The 19335-nt window shown below is 39.8% G+C and overlaps 1 long non-coding RNA gene across 1 annotated transcript; it reads right to left on the bottom strand.

The window, feature by feature from the left end:
* Window positions 1–1189: 1189 nt before the first annotated feature.
* LOC139694851 (uncharacterized) lies at window positions 1190–3062 on the bottom strand. Its single transcript, XR_011702214.1, has 3 exons — window positions 2919–3062; window positions 2425–2518; window positions 1190–1575 (listed from the first exon to the last, which is right to left on the bottom strand). It is a non-coding gene; the product is annotated as an uncharacterized lncRNA (long non-coding RNA).
* Between the last annotated feature and the right edge of the window lie 16273 nt (window positions 3063–19335).

The following is a 19335-nucleotide window of genomic DNA, read 5'->3' as shown; positions in this document are numbered from 1 at the left end:
GGCGGAGTCCTTATTGTCGTTGGAAACTCTAACATTAGCAGGGCTGAAGTTAGGTATTCCAAATGACGATTTTGAAAGTATTTGGTGATCAATTAAAAAGTCTTCAAATTTAAAATAATCCTTGTATGCGCATTTTACAGGTCGTCGGACGAAGAAGAAACTCAATACTAGAACTATATCAGCAAATAAAAAGTTCCTCATCCCAAAACAGCAATCATGACATGATAATCGGTGGAGATTTCAATCACCCATCTTTTGATTGTAGCACATATAGATTTAAAGCATAGAATAACTACAAATATACCTGCGAGTCGATTTGTTTTCCTTTACTTCGACTATGACTGCATCAACCTGTCATTTCATCTACTAGGGGTGTATATGCTCTTGATTTACTAGCAACGGATATACCCAAAAAGTCTTAAATATGGAAAATATTGAAGGAATTAGTGACCAGAGAGCTGTGAATGCTAAATTTTCCTTACATGGAGTCCGAAATACGCTGAGGGACCAAAAAGAAAATATGCTTGGTCAAAAACATGACAATTATGTGGCTTAAAGCAGGTGTTGCAGAGTTCATTAGCAAATTTTAAGAAATATAGTAAACGCCGGAATTCTTAGGAGACTTGGAATCATTTCCTTGACGTCGCGTGCTCAGCAGTCAACAGATTCATACCAAGTAAGTTCATAAAAGATAACACCAGATGGTACAGCTCGGATGTTGGAAAATCGTTAAGACGCCAAGCACTATGTCGCGCCAAGATGAAATACGTAAGGAACGTTATTTCTAGCAACAAATGAATGATATTCACTCATGATTATCAAATATCTAGGGAATGCCAAGAAGGAATTTTGAAAGCCTTAAGCGAATTCAAATGGAAAAATTCAGCAGAAAATCTGAAAGAGAATCCGAAAGCATTTTGGTCGTACGTTAGAAAGGTTCAGGGAAATAATTTAGGAGTTAATTCACTTAAAAACGATAAAGGCGACATAGTAACCAGCAGTTTGGAAATGGCCTTTCTCTTTTTCGTGATGGTATTAATATTGGTCCTTCTTTTGGACAAAATCTTCCGTCATCAAATAGCTAATAAAAAAAACCCTCATAACCATAGTATCCACTTCAAATTCTGAGGGGATATTATTTTCGGAATAACAACGAACTGAAGTTTAATTTTCAAATTGACAACTGTCGTTTTATTTCAAAATGATGGAAAATATACTCGAAATAAGGTTGAAAATCTAAATTGAACATATTTATTTGGACATTATTCATATTCTAGGACATTATCTATATTTTAGTGTTGGTATTTTTATAGCGAGTTGGGAAGAGATGAGCCACGGGAATGAATATTCCACTAAAGGTTTAGACGTGGTTTGGAAGTCCTCCCCTCCCTCAGTCGCCGGCCGGATGCAGATGATGGATGCAGATCATTCCTTTATTTGCTCTCAATCACTTTTTGAAGCAGGTGCAAGTTTGCCTGAATGTGCCGGCGCAGTATCCTCCCAGACGTTTGATGGACCTACAGTGGTTGTGGCAGGTATTTTCATTGATAGGACAGCCAAAGCCCGCACTCACAACTGAAACGAAAATCATGGAAATCTGTAATAAAAATTTCTAAAATCGTTCGTATAACTTAATCCTCTAGATAGAAACGCTGCACGAGAATTTAACACCCAGATCAAAATTGCATTGCCGTGGTTGCCGTGAAATTAGCAACCCATGGCGATTAAGGTGAAACTGATTACAGATAACGTTGAAAAACTGTGGAAAATGTACAAAGGAATTTAATGATATTGAGGTTCAATCACTTTCAAAAAAATCCTAAATACTGGCAATTATACATGCTATACATTATATGGATACTTTATACGAACTAATGTCATGATGGCGTGCCAGGAAAAATTTTGTGAATTAGAAAGAAAATTAGATTTGCACATCAGCTACTTTTTTCTATGCAAGTGCATTTGTAGGAATTATGTATGTACATTCTAGAGCTGTAAAAAACGTTAGGATAGTTGTATTGGGAGCTAAGGACTGTATTTTGGAGGTGATAAGCATGATTAAAGGGTAAATAATAATATCAAGTATTTATACAATCCGTCTCGTCTTTTTTTGAGAAGACCTTGTATGATATGGTCTTTGTTCCTCTTGGCCTAAAAAAAGGATTAAGTTCTGGAATAGACCAGTTGTTACTAGTTCTCTCGATTGGATTTTAATTTGAACAGTCCCTATTTAAATATTAGCTTCTTAGAATGTATTTATTTGAGTGTTTAGTTTATGTTTACTGTTGGGGACGTGGGTGAATATTACGTGTCTCACGAAAATAAGCCCTGACACTTTATCTAAGCCAGAATTCTAAAACTAGATTGGTCCATATTCGAATGGTTGCGTCTCGTCAAGAGTAGTGACGTCTTGCTGATACTCACGTCCTCCATTGTTAGTGAAGGTCGACATTATCATGAGGACTCCGAAAAGAAGAATTACGCTGGAAAGGAGCTTCATTTTGACTCGGCGGGAGAACTGCAAGAAAATATGTGGTCAATTGTTTGAGAAAAAAATGAAGACATTAAAATAACGACACAAACTACGAAATCAGAAGATCGAAACAGAATGGAATGACATTAGTGAAATCTTGAAAGTCTAAAATTCGAAAATGGAGAGAAAAGTGGGTGGAGGAAGTAACAAGATGTAGGTAATGGAATGTTGAAGCGAGTGATAGAAGTATTCTTAGATAGTTTAGTTATTTTAAGGAGAGGAAGGAATGGAATGTACTCATAGGACGACATTGATGACGACAGGTAGAATGTATGGACATCTGAAGAAATGAATATACGAGTAATAATCGTAGTAATAGAGGTAGAGGGAAGTACGCTCGAAGGGTACAATATGGTAATTATTGTTGGTACCGTCCAAAACCTACCTTTAATAGATCACCAACGAGGGGGCGAGTGGCGAAAGTAGACTGGGTTCCCTTGCGTACGGCTTAACCGGACAGTATTCGTTTTCCTCTGCGTTTCTTTGCTGGTCCTTCTCCCTTGGGCTTCTTGCTTGGCCTTCGATTGACTTCCTTGCTCTGCACCCCGACTGGTTCCTCTTTATATAGTGAGGCAGGTAACTGGACGGGGATTCACCGGCGCTTCTCCTCTATTTTCCTCCTCTTTCCCAAGCAACTCCTAAGGAGGCAAGGTGACCGAGTGGAAATAATTTCCAATTTTTTTTCGCAACCCTTAAATCTTCCGTAGTGTCGCCGCTTCTCCATACCCGTCATCAATTCCGCCTCCCTGTCCCCGTTTATTATTATTAACTCTTCACCCGTTATCCATTAGTTCTTTTCATTGTTCATTACGTGATGGTCATTGATGAATTCCACTCCCCAAGTAAGGAGTAGGCGAATTAATTGAAGGGAAAGCAGGCATCGGCGTGCTATTCGGCATCGTCGGAGAGTGGTTTTTGGAAGTTATCGCGACGCAAATCAATTAATCGTTGGAATGAAAGCAGCGTTATTCGATATTCATTTTCTAATATCGACCCTCGATATAAAAGAAATATCGAAGTGGTTACAATACATAGATTATGCCAAAACCTTTGTATAAATCTAATAAAATCTACAAATAATGTATGTGCCCATATTGTCCATATTCAAATATTCATGTACCTGGTACACTATTCATTATATATATATATATATATATATATATATATATATATATATATATATATATATATATAGTATATAACGATTGTACGGAAAAACTCACACGAGCGGCACAATAATGAGCTGACACAATATAACACAAATAGAATAGAATAGCAACATTTAAAAGGACACTCACACGGTAAATTGTTCGAGCTTTCGGCCCTCTCAGAGGCCTTCTTCAAGACTTGAAGAAGGCCTCTGAGAGGGCCGAAAGCTCGAACAATTTACCGTGTGAGTGTCCTTTTAAATGTTGCTATTCTATTCTATTTGTGTTATATTGTGTCAGCCCATTATATATATATATATATATATATATATATATATATATATATATATATATATATATATATATATATGGATGGATTAATAATGTGGGCGAAATATAAGTAATCGTGAAAGTCGACAACGTCGTCATATAAGTGAAAAATATTCAACTTCGAGATATCAGTTCCTTATAAATTATTTACACGTTGAACTAATCCAAATGAGATATAACTAACTACATGGAGTCCATTTGTCTTCAAATCGGACAGTGCTAACCGAAAGAAGTACCGAGCTGACCGTTCACAATGAGCATCGGAGACGAGTTTGTTTGTTTTAGTTTGTTGGTGGGTTCTCAGGGGGATGATGAAATGCAAAGAGAGTATCCGGCGACGGATTGTGCCCACTCTCGATGAAAGGCGCCAATGGTTGTCGGACAGACAATGTGGCATTTTGGAGATCAAAACCCGCAAGATTGTTGGAAGCGAAAATTGAGTGAGAATCTTGACAATCCAATTTACCCCAAATACCTCACTTTGAGATATTGATGTTGGTATTCTACGCCAAAATTCATGCGCACTTGACCTATGGATTTCTCTTCTTGGGTGTTCTTGTGCAGCAGTTAAGTTGTTCCCCATGCTAAAAAGGCCTACGAAAGCAATGGTGAATTTCCCCTCAGGATCCTTAGGAGGCCACTGCTTGCGGAATGGAAGTTATTCACACTTCCATCCATATACATTATTCATTATTCTTTATTTGTAAAAAAAAAGAACTGATATTTATTATTGTTTAATCCATTGTGTGTATTCACTTGACATGTGGAAAGGAGATTTTGCCTTTGCGAAATCAAACACACACTTCATCTAAGACGGGGATCTCATCACTCAGCCTCATGTATTTATAACAAACTGCCAATTAGCATAAAAATAAGTCCACTATAACTGCTTTTAAACTTGAACTTAGAAAGCTGTTCAAGTGCTACTGCAGTGTGGGTGATCTCTTGGATGAAGAATTGTGATTACATCCATGTTCCTTGATGATTATTGTGTCCTGCATAGTAATATTTTCGTTTCTTTTCTCTTCACTTTTGTTGACCATATTCTATGCCATGCATTTCAACAGAACAATCAAAGTTATTGTTATTTACCTAGCATTTTTGGGTAAGGTGTGGTGTGGGCAAGATGAGGAAGAGTGGGTAGGAAATGATTCATCGTGCTCGCATTGACAAGATAGCGCAGTTTGAAAATTCCTCCTTGCACACTGTGACACGCATTACAAGCCAACGGGTACAGCTCTGGGTAGGCATTGTAATTCTCTCGAACGGCGGTTGCGTGCTGCCCTCTATTACCCTGGTGCCATGAAGCTCCCCTAGCAGCATTAATTCGATGGAAATTTGATCTCTTACTTTGTTCTTTGACTTTCTCTTGTAAACTATTGCAGAAAATAGGAATAGATTGGAGGGAAAGGAGGCTAATCTGCAACCTGTACATGTCTCAGACTGCTCAGGTGCGAGTGGGGAACGGGGAGTCCGGATGGGCAGTGTTGCGAAGAGGTGTAAGACAGGGTTGCCCATTATCACCGTTGCTGTTCAACCTGTATGCAGAGGAAATGATCAAAGAGGCATGGGAAGAACTCGAGGTAGGAATGAAAGTGGGCGGGGAATACGTAAAATCAGTTAGGTTTGCTGATGACCAAGCTTTAGTTTGTCAGTCAGCCAAGGCATTGCAAGCATTGCTGAGTGAATTGGAAATTCAGTGCGACAGGTATGGGATGAGAATCAATATTAATAAAACAAAGGTTATGCGATTCTCTAGAGAGAAAAAGGCCAAGCTTAACATTAGAATAGGAGGGCAAAAACTAGAGCAGGTAGAAGAGTTTACGTATCTCGGTAGAGTTTTGGACCAACACAGTCAAAGTAGTAGGGACGTAAGGAGAAGAATTGCTCTATGAAAAGAGACTTTCACAAGGAGGGGGGAGTTGATGACGGGGACGTTGAGTAAGGATGTTAAGAAAAGACTCGTAAAAACTTTGATATGGAGCGTAGCTATGTACGGCGCGGAAACGTGGTATTGAAGGAGGAGGATAGACGAAGACTGGAGGCTTTTGAAATTTGGGTGTGGAGAAGAATGGAGAAGGTGAAATGGACAGAGGAGAAAACAAATGAGGAAGTACTTGGTATGGTGGGCGAAGAGACGGGTTTGTTGGGAGCAATCCTATGGAGGCAGGAAAAGTGGATGAAGGGGGTGTTGACCGGCAGTGGGATGTTGAAGACTGTGATAGAGGGTAGAATGTTGGGCAAAAGAGGAAAGGGAAGGAACAGGATAGGGATGTTGGACGGGATGAATGGAGGAAGGACGTACGCAGAGATGAAGAAGGACTTGATGTAGAGTAAGTTGCTGTATTAAATTTTATAAGGAGTCACTAAATATTTATTTAGTAGCTGTGTTCATCCAAAACCTACCTTAACCGGTAGATTACCTTATACGACCCTTGCCGAATTTTTTATGCGAGATTTACGCCGACGCGATTTAGTTATTAGAAAAATTATCATAGCTAGGCTGGGAATCAGAAACAGAGCAAAGTCACAATTAAAGATTACGCAATCGTAGCTAATTACGTATCTAAAAAGATTCATTTGAAATAGATATTAGAACAAAGGTTTCGTTAATTTTCCCGAGTATTAATGTGGAAATAATGGAAAGTCGGTCTGCGCTCTTTTTCATTATGAAAAACAGATATGGTGTTTTCCCGGTGTATCTGCTTATTGAAGTTTTCTCGGGTCATCCACTGGGTCAGGGGTCAATTGCCCTGAGGACGATGCTCGGGTCGAGCTTCAAAACGTCGGCCGTTATGGAGTTCCTGACCAGTGGAAGACCTGAGATAACTTCATTAATGAAAAACAGAGTTGCAATAATACGTGTAATGACTTGATCTTCAGATCAGAGCTATGCGTGTATTATTGCGACCCTAGGGGGTCACTGCACGTCGTTTAGAATAGTGACCGTGCGATATATGTATAATTTTTGTGAGGTCGCTATATTATTGCGACTCCCGGTCGCCATTTCGGTGACGAGAGTGGGAAATGTCGACAGGGTCATTCATAATGAGATGCAAAGCAGCAACCAAGGGTTGCAGTAAGTAATTGGCACTATCTCATTGAGAACAGCAGCCTTGGTTCGCTGATATTTCCCTTCTTTGCCCAGCCACCTCTGCGCGCGAAAGCGGGCGGCAGGGGTGACATAAAGGCATGTTTTACGAAGGAAATATAAATTAAAGCACTGCAGCTCGACCGATGAACTAGAAATGAACATATGGTCACCGATATTCGTCGTAGTTATGATGTGAGGCGTAACCACACCAGTTGTGGATGACCTTGATTGGCGCATCTGTGGCGGAAGACAATGGTAGGTAATGGCCGGTGTGCTTGCTGGTTGAGACATCCAAGGGCGGGGAGAGGGAATTCCACTCTCCCGCTCAGCCAACACCTCGAGAATGCAGACCCATTGCATGATTTTGAGAGCACCCTTTTTTTCGTTTTCTTTCGTCCTACGAAGTTTTTCCGATTGAACTGACCAGTTGCAGAGGGGTACATCCTCGACTCAGTTCAATTTCCCATCCGACGTACTGAATGCTGCCCCTCAGTTACTCTCCACACTCATATGAATGAATGTAGGTGGGGGGGGGGAAGAACCAATAGCTTCGATGAAATTAGTGGTTGAGCTGCATAATCACCCGCAAGGTTGCATGTGCTCGTAAATGTATTCCCCTTTGTCATTATTATTATTTGTATTCTGCCAATTTACGTAGGTATTGAATGCGAACAGACTGTAAACGTTTATATTTCTTAGATTCGTCTTACAAACACACCCTCTTTGCCCAAAACCACAGTCACAATTTAATTTCGCATTATTTCTACCACCCTTCATACCGTTCAACATGTCTCCCATCCTTTTCCTCCTCGTATCTCGCCTGCCTAACGTTCTACCCCCTATCGCATTCTTCAGCACAGAATGAACGTGTAGCGACGGTTCACATTCCATCGCCAATCAAAATACTCTGTATCCATCTTCCCTGCCTCTGAATTTTTCCCAATGATCCCTTCTCCTCCTCCACCATGCCCAGCACCTCCTCCCCATAGTCTCCAAATCTACGATTATCACCTTAATTCACCGACCGTTTCCGCGCCCACTTGTAATGAAATACAAATATTTCATAAGGATAGCGTTTCGACTATTATTATTATTAGACTAGACTATTATTAGCGTCTAATATGATTAGAAAAATTAACAATTTGGTAATTAATGCTTCCGAATTCTCAGGTAGAGTCCACGTCCTCGTGGAAGAGTGCATGCGAGCCTGGGCGCTCGGAAGTTTAACCGGAGGCACGAGCACTGCAGCACAGTGAGTGCATGCTTCCACCGCGTCATCATTCTCCATTCGCCGTGAGGTGCGAAACTAAATCGATCGGAGGGGAATCTTGCAGTCTTCACGCAATGAAACTCATCATGCAATTATTCGTTCCTTTATCCCCCTGAAACAAATACATTTTTTTTTCGAACGTATTTTGATATCCCCAATTTCATTCTGTCTCTACCACAGTGAAGCAATTCATAGGTGCCCGTAGGTCTCATGGAGTATCAGTCAGAAATGCTGTCTTACCTATTGCGCGGGGGGTGTTCCCCCTAAACTCTATCACTCGTTACCTATCTCACTCAACATCTATCAAACCAACCCTTTAACCTTTTCTCATCAGCCATCCCCAAAAAATCGGTCCCACTCTTGATACATGTATAATTATTTGACTATTGCATATAGGTATAATTTTAATCAGTTATAAAATGAATGTTTAAAATAAGTCCAACTTGTACGTTGCCGGAATCCGCAAGCATTATTATCGCATTAGAAGATATATGCTCATAACAGGAGATATCAATACTGTTTTTCTGATTTAAAATGCAATAAGTGATAAATATTATCGTCAGCCACTTCGCTTCAAAAATTATTGTCATTTTTTTATTTTTTTCTTTCGGCCCCTCCAAAATTTCAATGAGGCAATTTGCGACAGGAGTCTCCGTGGGCACCCCTGCATTACGTGTACCGATCACATCCGCCTAAAACCTCCTGCTCTAAGCACGCCTATAACTAAATGGGTCATACTCGTGATTTGTCGTTTGTGATGTTCAACACAACTAATGACTGAAGTATTTTCAGCCGCTACTAAAATCTGGCAGGTAATACCCTTCGTAGGACATCGTTACCTTTGATATAATCATTTACTTTTGGATTTGATGTCGTGATATTAAAATGCACTGCCAGAAAGGATTAGCCGTGTGAATATAGCATCCCACGTTAAAAATATGGTTTTTTAATAATTGGCAGGAAATCTTTATCACTTTCCTGAAATAGAAAATATTTATTAAACCCACCATCCAAAATAAGTATTGAGAATGGGCAGGGTTAGTACGCGAGACGAAATCTACATTATGTAATATAGTATGCATTATATATGCTGTAATCTACATACGACATACTGTAAAACCCAATATTTTGATTTATTGTGAAAGCGAGAAGTTTGGATTTAAAATAAAATATTTTTGTGAAAGTTTTGAAATACTGTGACAGTGGGTTCATTGCAGTGTTTTGATCCGAATCCGAGTCGATTTTAGTGATCCTATTTATCTTCCACCGAATCTATGTCCTTTTGAAGCAAGGGTGTTGTGAGAGTGTGGTAATAAACTGTGGGGAATGTGTGTTTTTTTTTGTATGTGATGTACTTATGGGTGGGGGCTCAAGTAAAGGAGTATATATATTTTTTAAATTTATTATTTGATAGAATGAGTTTTTTTCTTTCTGCTCTATATAGAGGGTAGGGTATGGCAAATTTGAGTGGATGCTGGTGGCAAACGGAATTGGTTATTTGTTGGGATTAAGCCGAGATGGGTGATGTCATTAATCAGGGAACGGGGGAAGTAGGTGACGAGGGTTAGGGAATCCTAGGCCAGAGCCAGTTGGGTATATTTGAGTGGCATATCTTGCTGGGAGTTTTTGGAAATTGAGCGGGAGAAAGTTTCAGTGCCGGTTGAAGGGTTGTGGCGGAGAGAAATTTGATGCGCTTTTTCTTCTTGAAGAGTTGGCAAGTTTGAGGGAGAATTTGGTGGGGATGTATTTACATTTGCCTGTTGGGAGGGAGGTGAACTGCGGGGAAATTATGAGAGGGTTTTTTGAGGTTTTGATTGAGTTAGTATAGTTGAATAAGTATTTGGTAATGAATGATTCTATTGATGGTACCTCCAGTTCTTTTTGTATTCAGTTAATAACAGGGGGATATAATGTACACCCCCAATGCATCGGATAATTTTGTTCCGCCAGATCTGGAGGCATTTCACGGAGGACGGAGGAATTGTGGACCAAACGAGTGAGGCATTAAGGAGACGTGGAAGCAGAATGGAATGGAAGATGTCCAGTTTTGAGTTTAGGGATGTCAGTGAGGAACGGGTTAAAAGTTGTTGGAGGGCAAAGGTCCATTTACGGATTTTGGTAAGTTTGGAATCAATATGGGCTTTGAAGGAGAGTTTTTCATCAAGTACGACTCCAAGGAAGGTAACTGATTTTTTTATGGAAGGATGCTTTGTTTTACGGTGAGGTAGGTGTGGGTGGATTTGGCTCGGGTGTAAGAAAAACAGATTTTGGTACATTTTTCAGTATTGACCAGTAACCTCAACTTCGCAAGCCAGTTTTCAAAAAGATAAGGATGGGCCTGCAGAGCTTCATCGGTTTTACTCGGCCACCAGCTTTGGGCGGCAATGGCTGTATCACCAGTGATTGCATAGGAAGTGTTAGGTTAGTTCTGGGAAAATCATCGATTAATATGTTCAATAGGAGGGGACAGAGGTCAGCGTCACAGTAAGCACCGTTGTTGATGGGGTGATAGGAGGTAAGGTGTTGTGGGAAATGGAAAAGGGTCGATTTGAAAGGAAGGATTGAATTATTTTGATGTGATAGATATGTGGGAATAGTTTTCATACAGAGATTGTACAGCAACCAGTCTCTCAAGCCAGGCTTTATCAAAAGCCTGGCTAATGTCCAAGAGGACTGCTGATGTGACTAATTTATTATTGTATCCGGCAGTTACTAGTTCGGTGATTCTGTTAATTTAATGTACAGTTGAGGTCCTTTCGGCGAAGCAAAATTGTTCACTGGAGTAGAGGGGAAAGGGGAGAGATTTTAGACGGGCTAGGATGATTCTTTCAGGTATCTTGCCTAGGGAAGAAGTTAGTGAAATGGGTCCGTATGAATTTATTTCAGCTGGGGTTTTGTCAGGTTTGGGTAACATAATCACGTCCGATAATTTCCAGGAGGAGGGGAAGTAAGATGATGCAAGGCAGGCATTAAATATGTCATAATGAGGGTAACACAAGGTGGAGAAGGAATTTCAGTCCTTTGGTAGGAAAGTGATCAGGACCAGAGGAGTATTTTTCGGGGAGCTTGGAAAGGATTGTCAAAACTTCTGTGGTGGTACAGGTTACAGGTTCGGAGGTGGAAGAGTACAGGAGCGATACTGAAATGAAATCCGCAGGTGTAATATTCTGATGGTGTGTAGTGTATGTGTTTCTCATTCTTTGTAGAAAGGCCTCCGCTCTTTCCGTGTCAGTGTTATGTTGTTGACAATGAGCGGGGGGGGGGGGATTTTTTGTTTTTTCTTAAATTCATACGTATTTTTCCAGAGGGAATGTCTGTTCTGGAAAGGGAGTCTAGTTTAGTGTTCCATGTTTTTGCTCTGTGTTTATGTAATTCATGTTTGGCAGCGTTGTTTAGGGTGTTGAATTGTGTTTTGAGGTGTGGGGATCTTGTTCTTTGGAATAATTTTCGAAATGTATTCGTCTTTAATAAGTGTTTTTATTTGTGAAGGAGGGGCTGCAGATGAAAGAGGAAGAGTAAGAGCGGGTTTAAGGGAAGCTTGGAAGGCATTGGATAAAAGGGTATTTAGCAATGATACATTTTCTTCAATTTAAGTGGGAGTACAGGGGAGATATCAGTGAATGAGAGAGGAATTACAAATATTAGCTTTTCCCTATTCATATTTCTCCCAGTGGTGGGATTTAGGTGGTAGCGGAAGGGATATAAGAGGAGCAGTTGCAGCAGAGAAGAGGACGGGAAGGTAGGAATTCGGAGGAATAATGGCGAATGACTTTGGCGGAAATGTGGTAGGGATAGTCGTATGAGATTGCTATGTCAAGGATGTCTGATTTATCTGTAATATTGTATTCTGATGTGTGTGTGTGTTCCATGGGAGCGTGTATCGTGATGTCGTGTTCTTGTGTAAATTTTAGCAGATTTCTTTCCAGGTCATTAGTGTTTCCACAGCCCCACATTATGTGTTTGCTGTTGAAATCGCCAAAGAGGATGCAGTGCTTATGTTCTTTGTAATTCCTTGCTTGGACTGAGCCCTGTGGATACTGGGTATCTACTATATGTCACACTCTATATTGGAAAATTTCAGATGAGATTCTTTCAATCGTCCTTCACAAATAAGCGCTCGTTTGTTTTCATCCGTTGCGATATGCACTCGTCATCAAAAGTTCATTAGAAAAACTCCTATGCTCAAAAAGAAAATTCGTCTGAAAATATCCCACAGCTCCCGATTTGGTACAGAATGTTAGACGGTGTAGGGGGGGGGGATAACTCCAACAAACGACATCCGATGATATCAAATTTAGATGGAAGAAGAAACAAGCATTAAGAATGCGCGAAATGGAAATTAATCAGTTTCGCCAAGGGAAACTCATTCCTTGGCTATTTGAAAAAGTCGGAAAAACGACGGGGAGCCATACGAGCTCACCATTGCTCCATTATTGAAGATGAGGAAAGAAAGTGAACATTCAAAGTTTTCAGCTCTGCGTAGTTCGAGAATAGAAGGTTATCATAATTTGTTGTGTGCACATTATATCTCATTATTCTACCAGATATAAATAATACTACAGGCAGTCTATGACATGTGAAATGGTGAAAAATGAAATGAAATCCACGTAGTCTCTATGTAATTAGTAATTTTTTTTCCAAATACTTCGCGTGACCCATGAAAAGATTAAAGATTTTAAAGTTTTCGAGAAAGAAAAAGGTCAAGTTAAACGTTAAAATAGGAAGGCAAAAACTAGAGCAGGTGGAACAGTTAACCTCGGAAGTTTTTTGGACCAAGGTGGTCTAAGTTGTTGGGGAGTAAGAAAAAAAACGGTATTAGATAAAGTAGCTTTCACCAGGGAGAGGCAACAACCATGTCAACTCGATGAAAGGACTCGTTGAAACTTTTATATGTAGCGTGGTTTTTTACGGCGCAGAAACATAGTCGTTTATTAACCAATTTCATCCACGTAAGTTATGTGAACCACCAATTTTTATGACAAAATTTCTACGGTTTTTGAGAAAGAGGAAAGGAAAATATAAACATTGAAATAGGAGTCCATACACTAGAACAGGTAGAACTGCTTACCTATCTTGGCAGTGTTTTGCACCAAGATGGTCAAAGTGGTAGGGACATTGCCTTAGATAACAAATCTTTCACAAGGAGGAAGTCTTTGATGACGGGGATGTTGAGTAAGGATGCTAAGAAGAGACTCGTTCAAACTTGTACATGGAGTGTCTTTTTGTACGGCGCGGAAACATGGCCGTTGAATAAAGACGATAGGCGTAGATTGCAGGATCTTGAAAAGTGGATGTGGAGAGGGATGGATACGGTGAAATGGAGTGAAAGGAAAAAAAAACGAGGAAGTGCTAAAAGATTAAAACTAATCGTACGGCGGACCTGAAGAGGATCCCTAAGTCGGCTTACCAGGCAGGGTTCGAGAGCTGGAAGAAACGTCGGTAAAGGTGTGTCGTCAGCCAAGGCATGTACTTTGAAGGCGACAAGTTCGATCAAGCTGTATCCGCAGAAATAAACAAGGTATAAAGTCAGTCCTACTTTTTTTGGTCACACCTTGTATGTCGACTAAAGGGGAAATTATTGTTGCTAGAATGTTGTGAACAATGCACAAATGCAATTTCGTGTCTAGGTAATGGAATCATCTTCAAGGTACGTGGTATACCTCTGCTTACGCCAATGCCCCACTCCCAATCCTTCAGCCTATGCGCGATTGTTTTGTATTCATTTCCGGCTCATTGGCATGGGAATCACGATATTATAAACCTACCAAGGGCGTCAAAGAGAATACGGAAGCCGAAGAGGGATGTCAGGAAGCGCACCAACCCTACATGCATGAGAATGTGAAACTTTGATTGGGTGGATCTCTTGAGAAATATGAATAGAATGGCGATCATCGCCACGGGTTATCAATCTGAGAATTGCTTTCGAAGCAGCTCTCCACATATAGCCTGGCGCCGACGGATCCCTTCATTCCGCCTCAGTTACATTCGCAGCATCTAGTTTCTTGCATCTCCTAAATTCATCCTTGATCTTCTGCTTCCTCTCTTTCCTTCGGAGATTCTTTCCATTCTGGTACTCGGTGGACTCTACCACCCTCAAAATATGTCCAATTAGTTTACTTCTCCATCTCGTATGTCTTCCATGGACTTCACATTCTTAGTAATATAAATCTCCTGAAGTCTCTTTTCCGACTTGCGTGATTCTAGGCCATTTCATGGAGTCCACACGTTTTAAATAGTGAATTTAGAAATCCTCTCAGGTGGGATTTTATATTTAATTGGAAAGAATTTTATAATATCTTCGTACAAATAAAGTTGATAATCATATTCATTTTGAAATTAATCGCAGTAATCCAGAGGCCACCTCGCACCATCCATTTTACATATAAATTTACGCTCGGGGGCAAATAGCCATTCAAAATTATTTTCAGACACATAAGTGAGATTGAGGAATTTTTAAGCAAAAAATGTTCCCTAAGGTGGAGAGGGCATGACCTACATAGCCCTCCCGTAGAAGTACCATCTTTTCGTAGCCAGAGAATCGGTGAAAATTTAGGAAATAACAGCAATAATATTAATAAACACATTAAAACAATGATACTATAGTACTTGTCCACATATGATCATTAGAACGATGTGTTTAACCGCATGAGAACAACATCAGGTACAAAGATAGAATATAGATGACCACCTTGGCTCATTGAGTATGGGTATTTATTTATTTATTGTGGATTTCTACTGTTTAAAAAAGGGTTCAGACGGATACCGACTCTGCAAAGGTGCAAAGATATATTTCTTTGCCAGCCCTAACAAAACACATCCCGACATTACAACTAGCCTTGTCTTCCAGCCCGTACACTTCTTCGCTCCCTTCATTCCGTCCAACGTGACTATTATATTTCTACCCCTTCCTCGCTTGCCTAGCGTCCTCCCCTCTCTTACAGTCTTCAAAATTCCATCGCCAATAAAAATATTCAGCACCCCCCTTCCCTACCTCCTTCCTTATATCTCTGTTAACAATCCTCTATCCAAACCCACATTGCAAAGGCCTAAAATCCACGCCAATCATCCTGTTGCCGTTTCTTAATCTCCTTACTCAACGTTCCTGTCACCAATTCTCTCCTCCTCGTGAAAGCTTCTTTGCCTAATGCATTCAACTTACTTTTCTCCTTCTCGAATACAGCGTAACCTCTGTTTTGTTAACATTTATCTCATCCTATAGCTATCGCTCTGACTTTCCGATGTGAATAGCAATTATGGAACCCCCTTGTTTGACTAACAAACTTAAGCTTAATCATCCGAAAGCTTAACTGATTTTATGGATTCCCCATTGACTGTAATTCCTGTCTCCAGTTCTTCCCACTCCTCTTTAACCTTTATGACACTGAGTAAGGATATTATGAAAATGCTCGTTCAAACTTTGATATGGGACGTGTTTTTGTATGGCGCGGAAACATGGTCGCAGAAGCAATATGATAGGCACTCGTAGATTGGAGGATTTTGACATGTGGGTGGAGAGGAGGAAGGGAAATGTAAAATGGACACCAAGGAAAACATATGAGGAAGCTCTGTACATGGTTGGAGAGGAGAGGGAACAGTCGGGAGAAATACAAACGAGACAGGAAAGATGGATGCAGAGCGTTTTGTTTCGCGATGGAATTCTGGAAACTGTGATAACGGTCAATAGGCAGGTGCGGTATGGGGAGGAATAGGAGAGACATGCTGGTGTAATGAAGTCAAAATATGTAGTATGCGGATTATAGAAACGACCTATTGTAATGTGGGATATCAGGTTGCGTCTTGTTCGGTGAGACTGTGAAATGTATCGGTGGTTGGTCAGTGTCTATCCAAAACCTAACTCAAACGGTGGACAACCACATAAAAATGCTATGATGGAAAACATCGCGGGAGGAGGCTGCACTCTATGCCATATACGTGACTTCGCTAATGGATCAAATGTCAGTGAATATTAAAATGGACCATCGCCCCCTTACGAATTACTACTGGTGCAATCACGTAATATCAATTTGCATGCATTTTAATTGCTCTTCTTAGAAAATTAGACCGGCTTCTTTTTGTTGGAAAATTGTTAGTAAGATTATGACCCTCGTGACCCCTCACACCTGAATCCACAATGAGTGGCGAGAGCGCGAATATACGTGTGGCGAATAGTTGTATGGACGATCAGTGAGCATGTTCGAGGGGAGTCGTTCCGCAAGGTCAACTGCCCGGCTTGCGCGTGTGTTCCAGCGATGATGATAATTGGGAAACGCTAGCGTTACACGCATTTCCTACGATAGGTGAGAGAATGGTAAATGAAGCAAGGGCACGTGTACATTGTCTTGTTCGGTGAACCCCCTCGTCGTTCCCGAAAGGAAGATGACTTCTTTTCCTGTTTATTTTTGCATTCTCACGCGATAAATATTCCGCGTAAAATCTATTCTCAAGTTCTCCCAAGTTCTTCCCTCATCACCATTTCAGTTCTGCGAAATATCCTTCGACGATGAGAAACGGAAAAAGTGCAATGAAAGGCAGCAAGGTATGTACTGGGCATGAATAAATGTTCAGAAAGCATAACGAACATTTTGGGTATTCTAAAATGAGAGAGTTTGCACATTGAAAAAAATGTGTAAGTAAGAGGCGATGTACAGCACAGATATAAATGATGAAGTGTGGGAAGATTTAAGTAAGGAAATAGAAAAACAAAGTTTTAAAGGATAAAACTACAATAAGTTTAAAATAAAAATAATTATTCAAAAAACTAACATGAATAAGTTTTCGATTTTAAATAGAAGTATTGTTGAATGGAAACAGCTACCTGGAGGGTTGTTTGAGCACTTCCCATCAAATGTTAGGAGTTTTAAGTAAGAGAGTAAGGTTGCCACGGAACAAAGGATTGGGTATTAACAAATTTTACATCACTGTGAGATGTAATGACTTGATAGTGATGTGGAGAGTGAAAAATTAAACTGTAAGTGGGTGTGATGTTCGACATTGCGTGTTTAGATGTGGTGTGATGCCGGAAAATGCATTGTTTGCATGGTGCGATGCTGGACCATGAGTTACGGCATTGCTTCATATTTGCTTTGATTATCTTAGTAAGCAGCAGCTTAGTTTTGAATTTTTAAATTGATATTGATTGATAAAGTTTGATTGTGATGCCAGGGATTTGTAAGCCATCTGACACACACTATCTGAACATGTATTTTAACTAATAATAATTGACGGTACAAGAATAATCTGGGCTAGCAACTTTCTTTCCAAACACAGGCGTATAATCAGAGATTGGCTAGACTATTAATTCAAAATGCAATCATACCACCAGAAAAACCCATAAACAAAATAAAGAATTTATCTCCTAAATGAATTTATTCACAAAGAAATGTGAAGTTATGAAACTCTTGAAATAATATCCAATGAGTCATAACTATCACAATGATGACTGCACAAATGGTTTCAAAAGGCGATAAAAATTAAAATACTAAAAAAATTAAATATTTTTTTCAAAACAGGAAGGAAATGCATGTGAACAACATACACTGAGGGTAATATGGGGTTGACCTAAAAGTATGTAAGACTTCAATGTATGAAATGAAAAAAACTGATGTCTAAGTCCTGCTTCAAACATTCCATTGGAATTGTGTATGCTAAAATTAATCTTGAAAATTCCTGTTCAAATTCAAACCACCCTCGAATATTTGTATAGTTAGCGCAGTGGAACAATTTCAAAACATTTCCTTCACATCCCTATTGTATTGTCCCTTGTTGTGTTGCCCCTAGAGATGAATGACAAAGGGCACCGTATCATGCTCACTGTGGAGTTTTTTTAAGTGACATGGATCACAAGGAGGATTTGACCATCTGTAGAGCCTTTCTCATTGCAATTTTTTCTTTTAACAGTTTTTATATAATGTGTTGAAAAACTAGTGTCAAGTGAAAATCAGTCAATGGCAAGGAATTTTAAGGGCTCGTATACTGGGCACGGCATTTCAACCAAACTTCTGAAAATTCATTGGATATTGATTCTGCCACTAATTAAAGGTACACAATAATACGTAGATATGATTAATCCCCAAAATAGTTAGTTTAGTAGATTTTAGATAGATAGTAAATAATAGATTAATGCCCCAAACACATTCCACAAATTCCTAGTACACTCGTAGGGTATTGAAGAGTATTGAACAGTAAAAGTCATAGAAAGTATATATAGAACACACAACATATAAAATAACCCATTAATTCAAGGTAATCTAACTTTTAGGGGTGTGCTTAGGATGTAATCTAAATATATTATATTGTCATTCATTTCATGAGAACTTAATCTTTTTTGACCTACATCATTCCCTTCTTCAGTTCTTTGTTCCTCGTTCACCTGTCTCCATACGGTCCAAAAAACCCTAAATCTTCCTCATAAGTTTAATGCTACTTTAAAATTTCACTGCATGGAAAAAACTTTGCTACTCTTAGGCCAAAACAGTACACTAGACTTACTCTTATCTAGCCACCTTGTGCCTTAATCCCTATTATTATTAGGTAATCAACGGTTAAGGTAGATTTTTGGATGGACAGAGCTACTAAATAAATAAATATTTTGTGACTCCTAATAAAACACGAAATCCAGCATCCTACTCCACATCAGGTCCCTCTTCATCTCCGAGTACTTTCTTCCTCCCTTCATCCCGTCCAACATCACTATCCTGTTCCTTCCCTTTCCTCGTTTGCCTAACATTCCCCCTCTATTACAGTTTTCAGCATCCCACAGCCAGTCAAGACGCCCTTCATCCACTTTTCCCGCCTCCATAGGATTTCTCCCAACAAACCCCTCTCTTCGCCCACCATGCCAAGTAATTCCTCATTTGTTTTCTTCTCTGTCCATTTCACCTTCTCCATTCTTCTCCACACCCACATTTCAAAAGCCTCTAGTCTATGTCTATCCTCCTGCTTCAATGACCACGTTTCCGCG

This window comes from Hetaerina americana, unplaced genomic scaffold, assembly GCF_022747635.1.
Source record: "Hetaerina americana unplaced genomic scaffold, ioHetAmer1.1.p SCAF_57, whole genome shotgun sequence".
Lineage (NCBI taxonomy): Eukaryota > Metazoa > Arthropoda > Insecta > Odonata > Calopterygidae > Hetaerina > Hetaerina americana.
This window is presented reverse-complemented; position numbering and strand designations above follow the sequence as displayed.